The sequence below is a fragment of the Vanessa cardui genome, chromosome 4 (assembly GCF_905220365.1).
Source record: "Vanessa cardui chromosome 4, ilVanCard2.1, whole genome shotgun sequence".
NCBI classification, from domain to species: Eukaryota; Metazoa; Arthropoda; class Insecta; order Lepidoptera; family Nymphalidae; genus Vanessa; species Vanessa cardui.
In genome coordinates, this window is record NC_061126.1 from 4,278,976 (window position 1) to 4,288,530 (window position 9,555).

The 9,555-nt window shown below is 30.7% G+C and overlaps 2 long non-coding RNA genes across 2 annotated transcripts; both read left to right on the plus strand.

Moving 5' to 3' along the window:
- Positions 1–3,234: 3,234 nt before the first annotated feature.
- Positions 3,235–4,531, plus strand: LOC124544506. Its single transcript, XR_006967539.1, has 2 exons — positions 3,235–3,632; positions 3,886–4,531. It is a non-coding gene; the product is annotated as an uncharacterized LOC124544506 (long non-coding RNA).
- A 3,278-nt stretch (positions 4,532–7,809) lies between these two features.
- Positions 7,810–8,919, plus strand: LOC124544215. The gene is made up of 2 exons (XR_006967524.1): positions 7,810–8,314; positions 8,738–8,919. It is a non-coding gene; the product is annotated as an uncharacterized LOC124544215 (long non-coding RNA).
- Positions 8,920–9,555: the final 636 nt, after the last annotated feature.

Consider the following 9,555-nt stretch of genomic DNA (forward strand, 5'->3'; position numbering starts at 1 on the left):
ATTGCTAAATTAAAAGTTGTTTCTTTGTGCTTTTTACTATCACTTAAATAGAGAGTTTGGATTTTTCCTTTTGATGAAACTATGTATAGACAGACATCTAGAGATGTTCTTTTTTCAAATTTAGAAAAATGAGTTATATGAATTAGATGTACAGAAAACATTGATTTGTTTAGTTACCAAATCTCAGAATTATGTCCAACATATCCAATATTGGTTGATATAATTGTGAGATTTAGTAGCTATTCAATAAGTAGCTATTTAATATTTTTTTTATTATTACGTGTTAAATGTTATATTTCATTAATCGAGTTTATTTTTATAGACCTAACAGATTGCTAATGGTCAATAAAATAGTAATGAATCTATGTGTTAGCCGAGAATATTTCTTTCTTATAAAATTGGTAGGTTTTCAACAATCAACTAGTAAATATGACGCTTCTATTTTGAACAAAGATTTTTATAATTGATAAACAACCTTGTCAATGTTCTATTTGTACCGGACATTAATAACATTTTTTTTATTTTAACTGAAGCTTTTTATTTATTAAAATAATATACAAATTAATTAATAGTTCACAAACAGTTTTCAGATACCACGTAGCTCGTGGTACCTTGTATAAATTAGTTCTTAAATTGATAGATATAAAAAAAAAATCTTTTTACTTTATTCAAATTCAAAATAAGAGATTAAACTCATGACGGATAGTATAGGCTACAATTGAAATGAATAGCTTGACGCAGTTACTGAAGTAAAGGTCGTTATTACCGAGGGAGAAAAAGGTGAAATAGTAAGTAAAAGAAATCCAAGAAACCAATTTTGTTACTTAATTACACGATAACAAACACGGGCAAAGTTTTATTCCTGTGTGTACTATATACTGATATATTTTACACGATCTAGCGTGTTATATAATGCAAAATAATTATATGTATTATAAATTTTACAGCGATCAGCTCATTTAAGAAACAAAATGCGCGACTGCTCCAGTGGTCAATAGTAAAAATTGGGTTAGAACGCATGCATCGTCATTAATTATTCCGGATTCTTCTCCCGTAAAAACTAGTGAATTTTCTTGCGTGATAAACGCTTAAAATTCATTGAGCAGTCCAACGGAAAAACGCGATAAAAGATGCGTACATGGTGATAGAAATATTATCTATCACCATAAATTATTTTTATTTCTGTAAATGAATTAGTTATGTTAACTTGAATTATTCTGAAGACAACAAACTACTTTACCTTAAATTATTTTAAACAAAAATATGAATATAAATTCGTCATTTATGGTGAAAACATAAAAATCAATGTCTGCTTATGTGTTAAAGGTAGTGGACACATTATTTTAAAAAATAATTTACCTAAGAGTGAGAGTGAAAACTTCATTATATATATAGTACAGAAGTTCGTTATTATTCAAAGTTTGAAATATACTATAATCAGTATTAATCACAATATTTAAAAAGTCTTTATCTTAAATATATATTTTTCATCCTCTAAGGAAATTATTGAACTTTTCACATTTGTATTGACGTAGGTCATTAAAAAGTTAGTGTGGTTTGACTGTGGCAAAATGAGGATATGAATAATGCAGTTGTACTTAGTATTATTATAATTAGTATTATTATATAATTCTCCAATTAAGTGGAATTCTTAATGTATCCGTTGAAACATCCAATCAGTTACACGCTTACTAATACAAAATATAATAAAAATATTAATATTAAGGTATACATATCTTAATCAGCATCTAACTTCCAACTAACAGCTCTTTTAGTACACTCGGAACCTAATATTCAGAATAACCTTCCACGTAAATAACTACATAAAACTGTATTGTTTTCGGTGCTACAAAACATCTGTTACCCAGCCGTCGCCTTCCACACTCCAAACTCTATTCCAACAGTAGTCTTTCTTTTTTCTTACCTACTGACTACATGACTCAATTCCCACAGTTGGAAATATACACATAAATGTTTAGGCAATAAATAAAATAATGAATATTATATTGGTAGAAATATTAAAACGGCACAAAGGTCTGATTACTGGTCTGAAATTGAAAATTCTATTTCTGTCCGTCTGACTGAACCTCTAAACGAATTGTAATAAAATTTGACATAAAGGAAATTTGGGAAATGGATAAGGGTTATAAATTACGGTATACACAGGAAAAATAAATACGACGCAGTTTGGGTCGTGAGGAAAAACAACAATAACTACGAAAACTTAAGACTTAACTACTTAGTAACTCATCTAAATAGTTTTAGATAAATATCTACGTTCAGAAGTATTCGAAATTGTAACGTCGCTGGAATATAATTGCCAATTAAATGTGCAAAAAATTACTTATAACATTATAATTACAGCCGGATCGTATATAGATTATCGACGTATACGTACGTAATAACATGTGAGTATAATATTATTTATCGGCTTGTGCACACATTAGCCAGTATGAAATGATAAGAAAAGAGGTTTTATTAACCTCTTTTTTTCTAGTATAGTTACAATATATAATACATATCAACTGTCTCATTAGTCAAATAACTAGCTTATAATATTGAGGATTACGATGTTCCATATTCAAATGCAGAAGAAAAAACTCTTCAAATATTTCCTTGTCTCGAAAAATACGGGTTTGCCCCAGATTTCTCTCCCGTCGTCTCATCTAATAATGAAGTAAATATGAGAAAACAAAGTATACACATTTCCAAGTGACACAATTATCCTAAGAAATAAAATCAGGTCCTACGGAATAAATGAACATGGTATGAATATGTAAAAAATCGACGAAAACAATGTCGATTTTTTAACAAAATCATTTAAATCAATACTAACATTATTAATAGTTTGACTGTATGTTGGCTTCGCCGCCAAACTACAGAACCGAATTACCTATGGCATGTCTCCATGCCGATTTTTAACGAATAATAGGTATACTTTTTTTATGCCTAACACCTAACATGACTGACTCCTTAAATGCAAGCGTATCCATGGACAACAACTAGTCTGTTAGTAAAAAAAAACAATCCAACAAAATAGAACGTAACAGGAAAATTTACACAACGCACCTGATGAAAATAGCATTCTTAACAAAGAGCCCACTCGATAATTCTGAAAAGCGACTCGTGAGCAAATAATAATGAGTAATTATTATTAGAAATCTTATCAGCGATGTTATTTAAATGCATTGCTTACAATAGAAAATAAAGCTTGCACTTGACTTAGTAGAGTAATTAATTCATTGTAAACCGTATAAATAAAATGATTATTTCCAACAAATTAGTTCGGGTTTCAGGGATTCCCTTCTTTCTAACAGGCAATGTAAATTAAAATTTACATTTAAAGTGTATCCATTGCCGTATCTGTTTCGTTATTTACGATACTTTTCAACAAGTCTGTAGCAATGTACTTGAAACAAAGCGATATGATATTGCACACATTGTTAGCTCATCTAAAGCAAGGTGCTCGCAATATCGTTATCGGCGCATATAGGGAATACGTATATAAAGTTGTTACTTAAATCCTTAGTATCATACAAAATTGTAAGACGGAACCATGAAGGCGTGTTTTGTTTTCGCTGTTCTCTTGGTGGTGGCTTTCGCTACTTTCGCGCAAAGCGAGGAAGTTCCAAGTGAGTTATCTCGTATTAAATAAATTAATATACTCATTAATTGTATTAAAAATGTACTTTTAATATAAATTTAGTTTGATATTTATTAAGAATACTATTAAATTGCTGAATTATCTTGAAATAGGGATTTTTTTTTTTACTATTATTATAATTATTTTTCTCTACGATTTACTATTTGAGGATAGTGTTCTACTATAATAATATTAAATGAATAAAATATGTTTCAATTTTTAATAAGATAATTCTCTTCTAGATGGGCCGGAGCTTCATTTACAAAAGAGGCAAATCAACGCTCGACTTCCGTCTTGCCAGTTATGGGAGTGCTCATCAAACTGTATAAGGAGAGGCTATAGAGGAGGATACTGCGCTTTCACAGGATGTCAATGTTATTGATCGGTTAAAAAAACTAATATTCATTACAATGTTACATTCTTTATGAAGTTATTACCTAACTACTATTTGAAGCATTCGTTTGTTATTAAATTAATTTTTGGCATAAACTTCGAATAATGTAAAGTTTTCATTGTGTAATCGAATTGTGCTATTGAATAATAATTTAAAATTGAAAATTATTTTTAATTAACTAATATTGTTAAAGCATAATGAAAAATCAATGTAGCCTTTTTTACAAAACTATTGATTTCTTTTGCTGACAGCACGCCTTGGGAATGAAACGATCATCTTCTATATCTTTTCTGATATGGAATATTTCTAAACACTACATCCCATCACAAATTATCAACAAAAGACCCACTGAGTTTTTTCCGCCGGCTCTTCTCAGATCAGGGTATTTGTTTCTGAACCAGTGGTAGTGGTAGTAGTGTTTAATTTAGCAATCAATATATGTATAAGTGGAATTCTTCAGTATTGAATAAAGGCCTTTGATTAGATTTAAACAACTGAACTTGTTTTTAATACAGACACCAAAAAGGATTTTTTTTTTGACAACGCATTATTTCTAAGAATGAACACAAAAACGAACATCATATAGCCAGCATTTATTAATTTATAAACACCAAGCATATAGGTATATCAAATATAGTAGATTGAGTAATAGGCAACATATGTCTATGAATAAATGCCTCTGTTTTTTGTTTGCATCGAATTAAAAATTAACTAATTTTAATTTCTGAGACTTGAAACAGTTTGTACTATCAACAATAATAATGATACTTCAGAGGTCGTACAAGGAAAAAAGATGATTCATATACATAATGATATGATATTATATGGCCTATCGTTCAACTACATACTTCATTCTATAACTTCTACTAGAAACTCCTAAAACGAAACAAGAGTCCCAATCTAAGGCAGCAATCCGTCCAATACATATATATGCGGATTTATTGTTTGAAATAGAATCTATATTAGATTTAGTTTTGTATTTGCTTTTTTTCATCATTATTAATGTGTACAAAACAAACTAAAAACGATGAACAATTCATTAATAAATTTGTCAAACTCTATGCATCTAATTTATAATTTTCATTTATTTGAAAACTGGCTATTTGTTACTCAAAAGTACAAAATTTGCATCGGTACTACAATTAAAGTGCTTATGTAAGTTACGAAGAGAAGTGTGAACAATAGCTTCAGATGTATTGTCGATGTAACCAGAGATGTATTGTCGACAATCGAGACAAATTACACAACGCACTTACAGTAGTGCCGTCCGTTTCAGTCGAGAGGGAATTCGACGGAGATACTATAGAGGGGTTGGAACTTGCACACGATTGTTCTTACAGATACATCTAATTTTTATATAGGTTGGAAATATTTCACACCTATTTAGATACCGACATTAAAAATCTCGAAATTAACTAGCCATATATTTTTAAGAGACTATAAGAATGTTTTTGACAACACATGCCAAAAATATACTTGACGACCTCCGTGGTCGAGTGGTGTGTACACTGGTTTTCATGGGTACGCCACTCCGAGATCCCGGGTTCGATTCCCGGCCGGGTCAATATAGATTATCATTAGTTTTCTATGTTGTCTTGGGTTTGGGTGTTTGTGGTACCGTCGTTACTTCTGATTTTCCATAACACAAGTGCTTTAGCTACTTACATTTGGATCAGAGTAATGTATGTGATGTTGTCTCATATTTATTTATTTATTATACTTTTGTCAATTGAGTAACAAACACAATGATTTCTCTCTTTCCGTAAACAATAATCGATGAGACGTAACATATTTCTGTTTAATCAATCACTCACTAATAAACATCCTTTCATATCCAGGGATTTAAGGGATCAGGCAGAAAATCTTACACCTCCATAATCATCATTCATACCGCTGTCTGTCCCTATGTATACTTACATCTTTCAAATTACGCAACGGATTTTGATGCGGTTTTTTATAGATAGAGTTATTCGAGAGGAAAGTATTTGGTTATAATATATGGACAATATAGTTAAAAGCATCTAAGCTTATCTACAATTAAAGTAGATTATTTTTGTTATTTAAATACTTTATTATTCACAATTATATTCAACAAAAATGTCAAGTCTTCCTGTTTTATTATCCTATTGTTACATAATTAAAGTAACTATGTGGCTATGGCCAGTTATAACTTATGAATTTGAAACTTATTAGTGTACATATTACATAGTATTAAATAAATACATCACAATCTTTGCTAATTAACCTTACATAGTAAAGGAAAAATTTGTAGTATATGTAATTAGTATCATCGTTGTACCCGTGCGAAGACGGAGCTGGTCGCTAGTTAACAATAATAAAGGTAAGTCCTTTGCGTAACTATATAATTAACTTATTTAAAATTACAATTAATTTAATTTCAAATACACTGAGATTGTAGTTTGACTGCAGTTAAACTTAGTCACCGTAACTAACACATACGTTTTAATGCATGGAGGTACATCCCCTCGTATTATTTATTCATACGAATGCAATGCCTGAATGATTCATAAAAGGAATTTATATTAAATCATACAAACGGGGTTCCCCTTTCACCGTCGCCAGAAGTTCAAGGAGGTCGTGGACCAGTTTCTGAGATGAATGATATTGATTGACCGCCGACTAATCGACTTGCGGTATTAATAGAACGTTCACCTTGTCACAGACTAAAAGCATTTACATATGTGTGTGTACAAAACATACACATATGAATACATTCAAAGATGATAAGACGAGTGCACAGCCAAACATATATGTCGAAATAAAACCTTCTTTAAGCACATTACCTTGAAATTATACTCTGGATACGCAAATTTTAAATTTTTTACTTTTTTTATCTTCTCTTTTGCTTTATCCTTGCTTTTTTTACAGCCAAGTGTAAAAACAAATACTAAAAAAAACTACAACCGATTATTGCTAGTATAACTTGTTTCAAAATATACGAATATTAAAATGATACAGCTAGCGTGCAAGGAGTTTTCATATTCTATTTAGATATTAGTATCATAAAGACCATTCACACGATATAATACATTTAAAATTCAACTTAATAGAAGCGTTTTCTTGCTTGCATTCTATTTACAGAGATACAGTTGCGCTGTCTACGCTTAGCGTCTAGTCACGTTACTTTCTTAACAGCCTTGTTGTTTTAGTGGCTAGCTTATAAGGCAAACGCCGAGGGGCGGGGATATATAGAGTCGGATAAAAAAAAAATTACGAAATTTATATATTTTGTCTCAATTCTTCAAATACTTCATTGAATAATTATTTATAGTCTTTACATGACTATATCTTTATCTAGATTTGTTTATTTATAACCCATTTCGATATAAATAAGAACTGAAGTTCATAAAATCATTAAAACAAAGAACAAAATATACTATAAACAAGTATGCTTGTTCATTTGAATATTAATCCTTATTTATGTAAATATGTAATTATTTGGACATAACACGTTAAAAGGTTAATGTACTCTTCTTATGTTATATTAAAGAATTGCTTTTGAGCTTATCAACGACTCGATTATAAACACAAATTGATAAGAAAATCCAGATTTAAATCTGTGATCTTTTATAAACCAATTGAACATATCAACTGAGCCATCTCGGCTCCCATAATCGTATAACTCTAACAACCCTAATTTCCAACTGAAATGTATCACAAGTAACAACATTTTGTTAGCAGATTGTCTGAATATGGGACACATCAAAATTCTTAAAGTGGAACTCGGGCAAACAATAATACAATCTTTAATCTTATCACAGAAGTAATTCAGACAAATTTCAAACAAAACAAAAGAGGAACGCTAACAAACGACTCGCAGCTTTGCACTCGGAATATTATGGTCTCAATTTGTATAACACCGGCATAAATTTATCACATGCAATTCTGTGCCAGAGAAATTGACTCCGGGTATTCCCTCTGCGTCCGATATTTACTAGCTTTATATCTTTCTACTGTACAATTTCAACGAATAATATCACGATAACCATTACCGTCCTATTCGCCTCGGACATGGTTTCATCGCAAACATTACCGGCAATGGATTTGACAGCATACAATAAATCGCCAAGTAACACTCTTAAGATCTGTTAAAGTATGAATATGAGGGCAATGCATGTTGGTATAAGGAATGTATAAATAACTTTCCCAGTGCAGTAATTTCGCAGTGAGATTGTGAGATTCGGTCATGAAGACGTGTTTATTTGTTGCAATTTTGTTAGTAGATCTCGTGGCGGTTATGTATTGTGATACTGGCAGTTAGTATACGTTATTTGAATACTATAAATACCCCAAGCAACCATAGAATATTTCAATTTAACCATTATCATTTTGTTGTTTTGAAACACTATGCTTGTGTCAGACAAACAACCAAAAGCACAACCTTTATTAGTATAGTGAATAATTAATATTAGTTGAATTACTTTTACTGGTAAAGCCAAGATAGCTCAAAATGAAGAATCAGAACATTTCAGCAAGTTCATCTTAATTCCCAAGGTTGATGGGTTGTGGTAACAGTACAGTGGTAACATAGGTTATAATTAAAGTATTTAATTGCTCGACGATGAAGGAAAACTTCATGGAGAAAATGTATATGTATTTTTATTCTTATTTATCAATATAACATTAAGAAATATATAAAAAACATAATAGATATATAAAAGTATTTAAATATTTTTCAGATACCGTCCACGATATTCAGAAAAGGCAAATAGTCAAACCAGTCACGATTCAAGTGAAACCTCCCCCTGGTTGTATTTTTTACGAATGCATTGGCAACTGCAAGCAACGAGGATACAAACGTGGCGGATACTGCACCATCAATGGATGCCAATGTTTGCGATAGTCACACAAACTCTCTGATGACATATAAACTATCAAAGCCCAAATATACATGGAAAGAATCTTACCAATATTATAAACGCAGAAGTTTATATGGATGAATATTTGTAACTCAAACAGGTCAGAACGACTGATCGGATCTAAAATAATTCTGGCACAGGAATAGTTTATAATCTAGTTTAACTCATGGGTATTCTTTATATCGAAAAAATGTACTTAACACCAAACAAGGCATGAGGGAAAAGCCGCGGACGGAAACTAGTACTACGAATACGAATTTTCCTTGTTTTTTTGAAGTTGTTTAATAATCCTTGAAATAGTTGAAATATTTCGTATTATATAAAATTTCAAGAATTTACATAACAATAATAATAAATATTTATTATTATTCTATTATTTTTTGTTAACATGCTGTCACACATGCGACGACCCTAATAATGATATATACTCAAGACACCATTACTGTACACTCGCGTCTCGTCTCTATATAATACATAATGTTGACATTTGTTCTCTTGATCATGTTGGCAGTAGAATATACATATAGACATTTATAATATAAGGCACTGTTTATAATGTAACCGCTACATAGTCTGTGTGGTTTAAATTATTCAGCTCTGTAGGTCGTTATGATGAAGAGCTCAAGACACGCCTAAGC